The sequence below is a fragment of the Micropterus salmoides genome, unplaced genomic scaffold (assembly GCF_014851395.1).
Source record: "Micropterus salmoides isolate LMB-PRFRI ecotype aquatic unplaced genomic scaffold, ASM1485139v1 Ms_hic_scaffold_1, whole genome shotgun sequence".
NCBI lineage: Eukaryota > Metazoa > Chordata > Actinopteri > Centrarchiformes > Centrarchidae > Micropterus > Micropterus salmoides.
This window is the reverse complement of record NW_024040040.1, coordinates 3,657,751-3,670,534: the sequence shown is the minus strand read 5'-3', so window position 1 is coordinate 3,670,534 and position 12,784 is coordinate 3,657,751. Positions and strand designations below refer to the sequence as shown.

Here is a 12,784-nt window from a genome sequence, read left to right as displayed (position 1 = left end):
AGACGAAAACAAAAGTGGTCAGGGAGGCTTCCAAGAGGCCTACAGCAACATTAAAGGAGCTGCAGGAATTTCTGGCAAGTATTGGCTGTGTGGTACATGTGACAACTATCCAGGCAGTTTTGGCACAAAACCTTCAGGCGTCGGTTAGAAAGCTGAAGATGAAGAGGAAGTTCACCTTTCAGCACAACAACGACCCAAAGCACACATCCAAATCCACAAAAGCTTGGCTTCAACAGAAGAAGATTAATGTTCTGGAACGGCCCGGCCAGAGCCCAGACCTGAATCCAACTGAACATCTGTGGGGTGATCTGAAGAGGGCTGTGCACAGGTGATGCCCTCAAAGATTTAAATTTGTTTTTCAATTGAATTGTTCACATTATAGGTCACATTAAAGGTGGAAAAAGTTCTGACATGATTTATCTTTGTCTCATTATTTTACATCATAAGAACCTTGCATTTTAACAGGGGTGTGTAGACTTTTTCTATCCACTGTATGTGTGTCAGAGGTCACACGCCTCTGGAGCAACTAGGGGTCTTAAACTAGACCCTCGCCAACAGCCAAATCGAGCTCCCTAGTCCGCTTAGTGCTTAAATAAAAACAGGGGCTAACTTTCAGATGAACAACCTTCTCCCCAGCGTAAACAGGATCTGACGTTACTGCTGCACTCACTGCTATAATATGTTTATCAAATAAATAAGGTGTATTAAGATTTATTGTGTTTTTAGCAATAAGGAAACTGAAAGCATTTGTCATTCATTTTGTGTTTGTGTCAAATATTTAAAAACATGACTTTAGATATTTACAGAAAATAAATATTACTCTTATGAAAAGACTGATTCATTGTAAAGAAGCCTCTTTAAACCTTTTCATCTTATATCATAAAGAGTACATCCTCAAATACATCACGCATTATAGTCTTTAACAGTTAAGATGTATAAAGACTTTTTCTTTAATGCCTTTGTTGCTTGTTACATGTACATCCTGTGTATCTAGTTGTGCCATGTTCTATTATTCTGTCGCTTAATGTAGGTTATTGTATTTTGGCTGAAGATTTTCCTATCAGATGAATACGATTCAATAAAAACAATTATTTTGTCATCAGACAAGAGCATTTTTTATAACCACAACATAACCTTTGGGATACATCGTTAACCTGTGAATGGTGACATGAAATGTTAGTTGTTTCAGAATTAAAAAATCGTACATGTTAACCGGCGAAGTCACATGGAACGCAAATTGAAAGAACGGTCCCCCATCGTGCAGCAAAAGGTGTTACACACCTTCAACAAGCCGGCATCGGTGCTGACTCGGCATTGCAGGGTTTAACAACCCACTACCACTCCACCCTCATTGGTTTCAGATGGCGCTCAATGTGGCGGACCTCCAGACGCACAAACGGAGTGGAAGAAGGAGGAGCAAGCAGTTTCAGGAAGGCCCATGTGATGGGTCGCTGTGGGGAATTGAACCCAGGTCTCTCAAACCAAAGGCATGTGTCTCATCCACCGCTCCATCACCACCTCTAATGTACAATCCTCATTTTATTGCAGATCATTTTGCTCACTCCCTATGTAAAATTTACCTGTTATTAAAAAATTCAACCTTTTTAATATTTTAAAAGACCTAGTCATTGAAGGTCTAGGATGTGGCGAGCGGGGGCACGCCGCCTTAACGCCCTTTATCGACCCACTGCCACTGGATGTGCATCTATATTAGTGGTATCATGATTGAAGTGTATTTTTCTGTTTCTCATCATGGTGACAAGGACTGAAAGGATTTATTGATAAATTCAAATAGATTACATCGAGCCTTCATTTAATCCATATAACTAGTGCACAGTTTCTCACGGACAATTTATTACTGCCGCACAATGAGCTTACGCTGTGGGCGAGTGCAGACGACGTGATTTGATGTCGCTGTTTGCAAAGTGGAGGACGAGAGAGAAAACACTGAGGGGCGAAGAAGACTTTAGTCTGGTCATTATTCAACAGTCGTAGTACAGGCCTTGGCTTAAATTGGCAGATTGTCTGATTAATGTAATGTTGATTTAGTTGCGCGCCACCATGTTTGAACTATCACAAAGTCTAACGGTGTCATCTCCATCTCACTTTCCCCTCCTTGAATCCTCTTGGATCATTTACAATTAATGCTACATATAATGTATATATTACTAACTGATCAATAACTATTTGGTTTTCCAAATGACACACACAGTTATTAAAACATTAAACATTTTTATTGCTAACTTACAATGGATTACACATCTAACATCATTAGAAAATTAGTAAGGAACAAACACTGTATTTACTTATTTACACCTGTCATTGAGTTTTTACTTAAAACAAATGAGAATATATGTTTAAGCCTTGAGAAAATAACCATGAAGCTACTAAAGAGCAGCCACACATTTGAACCAATGATGTGTTAGTGAGCGGGGCAGAGAAACAAATCTTTACAATGATCTCAGCAGTCTGAGTCAAAACAAAACAACTGCATTGAACATACTTGAGTCCCGGATGAAGACACCCAGCTGAAGGATGATTACAGCAGCCAACAACTCTCTCAACATCCACATGGCATCTGATTACTGTCCGGAAAAAGGCTGGAAAATCCAAAACCTCTGATTTAAAAGCAACTAAATACAACAAATACAACACATCAGCTGTCCAACTGTGTAAAATCAAAGTTTGAAATAAAGACTTGAGATCTGACTGATAAAACTCAAAGACAGTCCGAGCAGTTTAAGAATCAACTGTTCGTGTTTTACACATAATGAGAGCAAAGACCAGGAGAGTCCATTCAAATAGAAATAAACTGTGATGTTGCGAGGTAACTAAAGTCATTTCATTTATAAATCACATTTTAAAACAACATGTTGACCATCAGGATCTTAAGCGGCTGTCCGGTCTGAGCAGGCCAAGCTGGGAGGCCGCTGTGGCGTCAAAACAGGCCGGTGTCCTCCTGAGAGGTAGCGGAGCCAAGGGAGAGAAGAACCGAGTGGAAAGAAGGTGAAAAGAGAGGAAACAGAGCTGTGGTTTTATCAATAAGGTGTCTGAAGTCACAGGTCTTGACCAATTGAGGCTGCAGTTGGGTCTGTAGGCCGAGTTCAAGCGTCTGCGTGACCTTTGGAGGATACTGGGAAACTGAGTTCAATGACTAGCATGACAATTAAGATCCTAAATGACCTCTTCACCTTTGTGAGGTTTCTGTGATCCCAAAACATTTATAACAAACTACTACTACAAGCTACTAGACGGTTTCTCCCCCGTGTGAACTCTTGATGTGTGAGGTCAAATTTGAGTTTTGTGAAAATATTTTACCACAGAAAGAACAACTAAAAGGTTTCTCACCTGTGTGGATTCTCATGTGTTTGAACATATAACTTTTGTCACGGAATCTTTTTTTACAAACTGAGCAGCTGAAGGGTTTTTCTCCCGAGTGAACTCTCATGTGTGAGGTCAAATTTGAGTTTTGTGAAAATGTTTTACCACAGACAGAACAACTGAAGGGTTTTTCACCTGTGTGGATTCTCATGTGTCTGGACATACAGCTTTTGGAACCAAAGCTTTTTTTACAAATGGAGCAGCTGAAAGAGTTTTCTCCTGTATGAACTCTCATGTGTGAGGTCAAATTTGAGTTTTGTCTGAATTTTTTACCACAGACAGAACAGCTGAAGGGTTTGTCACCTGTGTGGACAATTGAGTGTCGTCTCATATCTGACTTTCGTGTGAATCCTTTACCACAGACAGAACAACTCAACAGTTCCTCCCCTGTGTGGGTTCTCATGTGTTTGGACAAACTGCTTCTGTTTTTGAAACTTCTTTTACAAACTGAGCAGCTGAAAGGTTTTTCTCCTGTATGACCTGTTAAGTGTTTGGTTAAAACTGATCCTTTACCACAGACAGAAGAACTAAATGGCTCCTCTCCTGTTTTTTGGAGTCCGTTGGGTTCCTGCAGACATCCCTCGTGGCCAAAGCTTGTAGCACATTCAGAGGAGCTACTTGATGTTTTTCCGGTACAAATTCCTGATCACTTACAGGTACACTGTTTTGCAGAGGGTTTAAACCTGAGTGTGACATCTTGTCATGAGTTGGTAGTTGCAGATGTCCATCTACATTAGAGTTCCTGGCTGGTTTTGGTCCTCCACAGTCCTCTCCATCAGCTTCAGTTTTCATAGGCTCTGGATCTTTGTTCTGTTCAGTTTGCTTTTGGAGAAAGTGTGAGGACTGACGACCAGCACACTGATGGTACTTAAGCTTGGACCAAGGAATGCTTTTGCCACAAACGCTGCAGTTGTATTGCTTATCTCCCATGGGGAGTGTCAGAATTTCCATTTGACCAAATATTCTTCTGAAAACTGACCAACTAAATGGCTCCTCTATCTTTTGGGTTTCCTTCTGGCCAAAGCTTGTAGCACATTCAGAGGAGCTGCTTGATGTTTTTCCAGTACAACATTCCTGATCACTTACAGGTACTTCACTGTTTTGCAGAGGGTTTGAACCTGACTCAGGTTCTCTGGTCTCCTCCCAGTCACAACTGTCATCAGTTTCAGTTTCAGATGAGTATGAAATCTTGTCATGAGCAGCTGGTTGTAAATGTCCATCTGCATCAGAGTTCCTGGCTGGTTCTGGTCCTCCACAGTTCTCTCCATCAGCTTCTGTTTCCATCTGCTCAGTTAGTCTTTGATGAAGCTGTGAGGACTGAGGTTTCTCTTCATCTAACTTGCTCTTCACAGGGACAGGAGTGAACTTGATGAAATTAGAATCCTCCAAACCTTGAAGCTGCTCCCCCTCCTCCTGACTGATCAAGTGCTCCTCCTGTTCCTTTTTAATGTGTGGGGGCTCTGGTGGGTCCTCATGGTCCAGACTGGAGCTCCACTCTTCTTTAATGTGTTGGGCCTCTGGTGGGTCCTTCTGGTCCAGAATGGAGTTCCTGCCCTGCTCCTCAGGGGGAACCTCTCCTTTACTCACCAATAGCAGCTGGGCGTCTGTGGAGAATAATGAAATACATACACACATCTTAGAAAATTCCAACTTCCTGTTAACATTTAAACCACTGACACAACTACTTTCTAAAACGTGCCAATAAATTATGCACATTTTGTACGACATATTTGGAACCAGGGGTGGAAATTAACTTTTTGCCTCACCTGCCAAGGCGAAAAGGAAATAAAGAACCCCCCTCTCCTACTATATTCCTAAAATTTCGTATACAGCGTATCACTGCCTTAGGCCTAATATTAATTCATAAAATTCTTTTCCAAGGAAAACAGTCTAAATTGGTCTTTTATTGTTAATTCATTGGTCTTTCAGCATTTATTAATGCCAAGTAATCATAACCAATTCATGCACAAAAATAACTGTTTTTAATCAGGCATCGTAAATTATTCTGGTACGCATGTGTATTAAGGGAAATGAAATGAGTGAAATACTCTGTTTAGAAACACATCATCAGTCCCAGTGTTTCCCCCATATGCATTCAGGAGCGGCGGTTGCTTAGTCCAGACTGTAACTTTAGATTAAGACATATTTATCGCTGGAACAGTGATGTGCTTTACAGCACCACAACACTTCAATAAAACTCAACAGCAAGCTAATAGAAGAAGCAAAAAGTATATAATGTATGATGTAAGTTCTTTGCTAGAAGCCAGCTCTGTATTCTCTGTATGGATATCATGGCAGAGGCTGCAAAGAGACCAAAGAAGACATTGGAGGAAGCGACAGAAAGAAAAATAGCGAGTGCGAGCAAGAGACCGGACAAGAGTAAAAATCGGACTGACTTGTACTTGATAGCGCGATCTAAAACAACAGAAATGATGCAGGACAGATGCACTTCTTGCTATTAAGTAATACTGCTATGTTTTGTGTTGTTGCGCTTTCTTGATGAATGCCTTTGTTAAACTTACTGACACGAGAAGAAATCAGTCAGAGGTTTTAGAGACACAGTTTTAGCTTCAAACTATAAATCTCGAGTTAACTTAAGCAAACTAAATGACCCACTCAGATAACGGTAACGTCTGTACTGTAACGTAAGTGCTCTTGCATCAGTTGGCAGGGCCGGTGTTGTGGAGGAGCTGGCAACATGACTTTTAGGGCCGGCAGATCGCCGTGCTTTTGAGATTATACAACTTGCCGTCTTGTGACAGGAGTGTTGAAGTCAAGCTGACAGCGGTTGTGTCATCCGACGGCGTCAAGAGAACACGTGAAATTTGAAACGGGAAACTTTAAAATGGTAAGGGCGCAAAATTAAACCAAAACCGACATCTTACACAATTTTGCTCTAAAATACATAAACTAATTAAACCCCCACTTGGATCAGCTGGTAAATGAATCGTCACCAAGCTGAAAACAGGCTGTTTTACTGACTGTTTAGAGATACGTGATTCTCTACCAACACATGATGATCTTATAGACCATGATGCATTGCTGCAGATTAAACTACCCAACAGGATATATAGGAGGTAAAATGATCTTAAGCATCTCCAACAGTAAAATGTAACATCCACATCAATGGAGCAGGAATATTAATCCAGAAACATCAGATATAACAGAGAAACTCTGACAGGAACATTTTACTGCACTAGGGTTGGGCTGATAGACAATGCCCACAAGCCTACACCTCAAGTAAACACACCGGCGTGCCCCACCTCTCTCTGTCTCCCCCCCGCCCGTGTACTCCACTTTCTCCATCAGCAGCACGTTTTATGAAGTCTAAACCTAACACTAAAAGACGCAGAACTCGACTTTATTCCGCATTTTTCCTCCCGCAATTCGTTATCACAGCACTTGTGGGCTTGTTAATGACGCAGCCCATCAAAACAATCGAAACTAACATCTGCATCCTGTATTCAACGCTTTACCTGCTCCGTGCTTTTAAAATATCAACTGCAACACATACACATAAAAGACGACTGCTCCTCGATCCTCCCCGCCCGCGAGCGTACCCGATGCCATCGTCCATCGATGATATCCAAATAATCTAGCTTTCAAGTAAGACTTGTGTTAAATTATTAGGGCCCGAGCATGAAACGTGTGAGGTCCCCCGTGAAACTGAATGAATTATATTTTTTCTTTTTTCTGCAAAAGTAACCTCCAGATTGGGGCCCTTAACATGCTCGAAAACTCAACAAACTTTGCACATAATTCAGACGCGGCGAAAACAAAATTATTTTATGAGTTTCCCGCATGGGCGTGACAAAATGGCTCGCTACCGCCCTCTACAGAGCACATGTATCATGTCCAGACGCACAAAAAAGCCTCTTGGGCGATACCCGACACCCAACAGGAAGTCGGCCATTTTGGATTTAATGGTCATTTTGGGAGATTTATACACTTTGTACTTTAACAAACTCCTTCTAGAGATTTAGTCCGATCGACTTCAAATTTTCGCTGTGCAGTCTAAAACTATGGACGATTAAAAGTTTACTAATGGTTATTTTGAGTTGACCAGCTGGCCCGTGGAGCGTCATCAAAAAACTATGATTTTCATGTTTATGCTGATGTACCTGCCCGTCAGATCCACAGACCCTGGAATGCTGAGTTCATTTACCGACTGCCTCTTTGATTGGATGTCAAATAATTTCCTCCGGTTGAACAAAACAGAGATCCTGGTCTTTGGGTCTCAGCAGATGGCAAAGAAATACTGCCACCTGCTGGTTGCCTAGAGACTCACATTAAGCCTGTTGCAAAGAACCTTGGTGTCTGGTTTGATAGTAATTTACATTTCGAGCAGCACACCACAAAGCTTGTTCAATCATGTTTTTACCAGATTACAAATATATCAAAACGATGGATGTTAACTTTTAAGGACACAGACACACCTTCATCTCATCACGCCTGGATTATTGCAACTGCCTTTTCACCTGTTTAACCCAAAAATCTATTGATCGACTCCAGACTGTCCAGAACTCAGCTGCCAGGCTTTTAACCAGAACAAAGAAATATGACCACATTACTCCTATTTTAGCTTCATTACACTGGCTCCCAGTATGTTTTAGAATAGCTGTTAAAGTTTTATTCATTACTTTTAAAGTTCTTCATGGCCTCTCGCTCTGTTATATCTCTTTAGTCCCGTAAGCACCAGCATGTACCTTGAGATCCTCGGGCAGAGGTCTGTTGTCTGTTCCAGAGTCTCGACTGAAGATTAAAGGGGACAGAGCGTTTGCTGTCAGGGCCCCGAGACTCTGGAACAGCCTGCCCGAGGAAATCAGGTCGGCTGAGTCAGTGAACTCTCTTAAGTCCCTTCTTAGTTTTATAGGAGAGCCTTTCGCGATTGTATTTGACTTTTTTCTATTTCTTTTTTCCATTTACTTTTTACATGTATTTTAGTCTCTTAAGTGTTTTCTTGTTTTTATTGTGTCTTTGTTTTTATGTTTTATTGCCTTTGCACTTGTTAAAGCACTTGGTAACTTGTCTATGTTGATTCTCAGTCATCCAGGTCGTAGTTATCCAACAAAGGTTAAAATCAAGGGCAACTGGACTTGGTTGAAGATACATCCAAAGGACTTCTTCAGTTCTGACTGACTGGCAGGGAAACTCAGCTATTTAACCTCAGTGGGGTCGTTATCCCGGGTCATCGATACCGCTGGTTCGTTAGTGTTCCTGGTTGCTGTGACGACAGTCGTTACAGTCATTAAGACTACCTGTGGCCAAGACTGAACGACCATCGTTGGTATCTTCACCTGTAAGTGGGGGATAAGTGGTGGCGTAGACCCCCTCCCCTGTTCAATGACAGCTTCTCCACCCGGGTGTAGATGCTTCCTTGACACCTCTTTCAAGTCCTTTGGATGAGGGACGAAACGTCTTCCAGTATCTTCAACCAAGTGCAGTTGCCCTTGATTTTAACCTTCTTTGAAACACTTTGTAACTTGTTTTTGAAAAGTGCTCAATAAATAAAGATTATTATTATTTACTGTAAGTACATGTTGCTGATAATACTACATACTTTTACTGCAGTAAAGGCAGTTTACAGTGAGAATAAGCAGTAAAGTGCACAAACCTGCTCTGTGTAACCGGACTTCAGGCTTGAAAACAGCGTCCAGTAGTTTGCGTTGTCCACAAAGTTCCTCCTCGTACTCTGCTATCGTTCTTTCAAACAGCTCAAATATCTCTTCAGCAGCCGCACTTAGTCGCTGCTGGACAAAAGCTCTCAGCGTTTGGACTTTAGACATGTTTACAGCAGCTTTTCCTCCAGACACACTCCGTTACAGACACGCAGCTCACTCTGATAAAATACACACTGTGAGGCCGAGCTCCGGCTCCGGCTACTTCCTGCTGACAAGCTAACTTCCTTTAGCATTCTTGGCTAACAGGAGATGAGTCTGAGGTGAAACATCCCGAAAGTTTAAACAGAGTCCACTTAAACACGTTTATCCTCACATGCAGGCTCTGCTGCTGAACTCCGGCTGCATCTCACGATACGAAAGGAAAATTTAGCATGTTAGCCACAGGAAGTACCACCGGAAATGCTTCCGGTACCACTTCTGAACTTTATTTCAAAATAAAAGCGTCCCCCAACCCCATATGGCTGTGTATAAAACCCAGATCTTTCCAGAATCTAGAAATACCATAAAGTAAAATAAAAGTAAACAGTAGAAAAGCATAATCTGAGAAAAATGTATTTATTGTTGTACTTCTTAATTTATATTTTTCAATTGTGGCTAAAGCATGGAGTAAATTTAAACAACATAGAACATTTATAATCTATATTACTTAATTTAGCTGACTTTCAGTTGCTATGTGTGTCAGAGGTCGCACGAGCAACTATCTTACTTACTCTTACTGTCTTACTCGGGGCCTTTCCGAAACTACACCCTCGTCACTTCACAGCCAAATCGAGCTCCCTAATCCGCTTAGTGCATAAATAGAGCAGCCAACTTTCAGATGAACAACCATCTCCCCAGCGTAAACAGGATCTGACATTACCTCTGCACTCACTGCTATAATATGTTTATCAAATAAACAAGTTGTATTAAGATTCAGGCTTGATGTTGAGGAAAAGTGTGTTTTTAGCAATAACGAAACTGAAAGCATTTGTCATTCATTTTGTGTTTGTGTCAGATATTTATTTAAGAACATGACTTTGTTATTAGATACTAACAGAAAATAAATATTATTTTATGAAAAGACTGATATTCATTGTAAATAAAAGCCTCTTTGAATCTTTTCATCTTATATGAAAAATATTACATCAATATAAATCATACATTATATTGAAGCATTATATAGTCATTAACAGTTCAAATGTATAAAGACTTAGCTATTTATCTTTAATGCCTTTGTTGCTTGTTACTGATCCCTCTCTGTATCTAGTTGTGCCATGTCCTATTATTCTGTCATTTAATGTCGGCTATTTTGTTGTAAGATATTCGTGCGTGATGAATACGATTCAATAAAAACAACAGTTGAATTCTCCATCAGAGAAGAGCATTTTTTTATTAAACACAACATAACCTTTGGGCTGCGTCATTAACCTGTGAATGGAAACATGAAATGTTAGAGTAGTTTCAGAAATAAAAAATACTACATGTTAACCGGCAAAGTCACATTTGAAGGAAAGGTCCCCCATCGTGCAGCAAAGGGTGTTACACACCTTAAACATAGTGTTGTAGTCAAGACTGCCCAAACCGAGACCAAGTCAAGACCAAGACCAGAGTTTATCAAAACCGGGACAAGACCAAGACGTTTAGAGGCTCAAACCAAGTTATGATCTTGACTGGTGTCCGCCTCGTCTGACCTGGGGCGGGTCGGGGGGGCGTGAGCCCCCCTGGACATTGGGGTCCGGGGAATCGGGTCTTTGCTCATTCCTGGGGCGGGTGGTATGTCCCTGGACGGGGGCCCATGGTCTCCTCTCCTCGCCGGGGCCCTCTTCAGCAGGGGTGGGGCTCCCGCTGCTTCCCCCTGCCACCTCTCTCACAGTGGGGCATTCGAGAATCCAGTGTTGTCAGGGTTTTGGACCCCTTTCTTGGGGGTGGTTGACTTGGAGGACTGGGCTCCCATCCAGGGCCGGGACCGCCTCGGGTTTACGGACATCGGGGGCTGCTGGCTCTGCCTGCACTCTGGGGGGGGGATGCCTCCGGCTGGGCTAGGGGAATGTCGGCCCTGGTTTCCCCGTGTTAACGCTCCCTGGCAGCTGGGAGTTCCTCGGCACGGTTCTCTACTGTTCTCCCTTGGGGCAGGGCGCAGCTCTCCCCGGGACATGCGGTCTGGGGTCCTTTGCGCTTTGGGGAGTCACGGGGTTCCCTGGCTACTTGGGGTGGGGGTCTCTGGGCGCAGCACGGTGTGGGTCGGTCTGGCTGCGGCTCGGAGGGCTGCGATAGGATTGTGGGCGATTGTCGATGCATCTTCATGCATTGTTTTTTTTCTGTGCAGGGTCTCTGGGCGGCTGCTGGGCGTTAGTTTGTGTTAGTCCAGGGGGGGCATTTCCTGGTTGGCTTGGGGGGACTAGTTTGTGTCCCTGGTTTACCTCATTGGCCTCAGATCCGTGTTCCCCTGTTTCTCTGTAGGCCGGTTGTCAGACTCCTCTGGAGACTGAGGTAGTTGGTTGTCCAGATGCTCCGGGTTTGTTCTGGGCGTGTGCCTGAGGTTCTCTGCCCTTCACAGGTGGGTGAATTGCTGGTGACATGCAGCTAAGCAAGTTGATTTTGCATCGTTGCTGGTTCGGCTGGCGTTGCATGTCAGCCAGAGGGCGTGCTGTGCGTGGGGGATGTTGGGCTGGCGCTGGTGGCGGCGGACTTTTATCAGCAGGTGCACCGTGGCCTGGGCGCCACATTTGCTGCCGGGCTGGGACCTACTGATGGTGTTTTTTGTGTTCTGCCGCTTGCTCTCTCTCATTTGCTCGGCCGTGCGCGCGGGATACACGGAGAGCTGCCGGGCGGTGGGTGTCATTGTGTTTGCGCGGGTTGGGGTCGTCACTTGCGCACTATTGTTGATAATTTCGTGGCATTTTGCTGGTTTGGTTGCCCATTCCGCGGCGGTTGGGTGCCGGTCCCAGGGTGGCACTGGCCTCTGTTGTGTGCGTGCCGCGGTCGGTCCGGGTGCCGCTCTTCAGCGGGTTCCGCCTTTTGCTTTCCGATGGCATTGCGTTGTCAATTGGCATTTGGATGGCCAGTGTATTTGGTGTTTGTTGGTCAGGTCTTCTGCGTTCGCGTTGCTGTTCATCTGGGAGTTGACCTCCATCCCGCCCCTATTTGCAACTGGGGGTCTTGCCTGCCTGTCGCTGGAGACGGTGTGGTACCGTTGTGGCTTCCCACTCCCACTATGAACTACATTCTGTAACAGGCTTATGTACACAAACATATACACACATATACACTCAGACACATACAGTCTCACATATCGACACACAAACAAACAAAGGTTCTCCCTGGTAGAATTATTCTTGATGTTTTTCATTCAGTTATTTATTTATATTAATTATTATTTCAGCTCTCACAGCAGTGCTGAGTTGTTTATTTATGTTGCCTAATTTTTTCTTGTTTTCATTTCTCTCTCAATTGTCTTCCTATGTCAGCTGTTTATTACTGCTGTTCGGCTGGTTGTCTCTTTGTTTTTGTTTATTTTGTGTTTGTTTTTTGTTTTACTCCGCCCCTTGCTCCCCTCCCGTTCTCTTGCAGGTGTTGACCTCTCTCTGTGCTGTCTGTTTATTTTTTATAAATTTGAAGAATATAAAAAAAATAACAATAAAGAACTATCACAAAGTCTAACGGTGTCATTTACAATTACTGCTACATATAATGTTTATATTACTAACTGATCAATAACTATTTGGTTTTCCAAATGACACACA

General features: G+C 43.0%; 2 protein-coding genes across 2 annotated transcripts in view; one reads left to right on the top strand and one right to left on the bottom strand.

Moving 5' to 3' along the window:
- Window positions 1-12,784, bottom strand: part of LOC119896748 (NLR family CARD domain-containing protein 3-like) — a 172,154-nt gene that overhangs the window by 40,446 nt on the left and 118,924 nt on the right. The window lies entirely within an intron of this gene.
- The window catches only part of LOC119916213 (NLR family CARD domain-containing protein 3-like), a 795,320-nt gene that overhangs the window by 765,878 nt on the left and 16,658 nt on the right, over window positions 1-12,784 (top strand).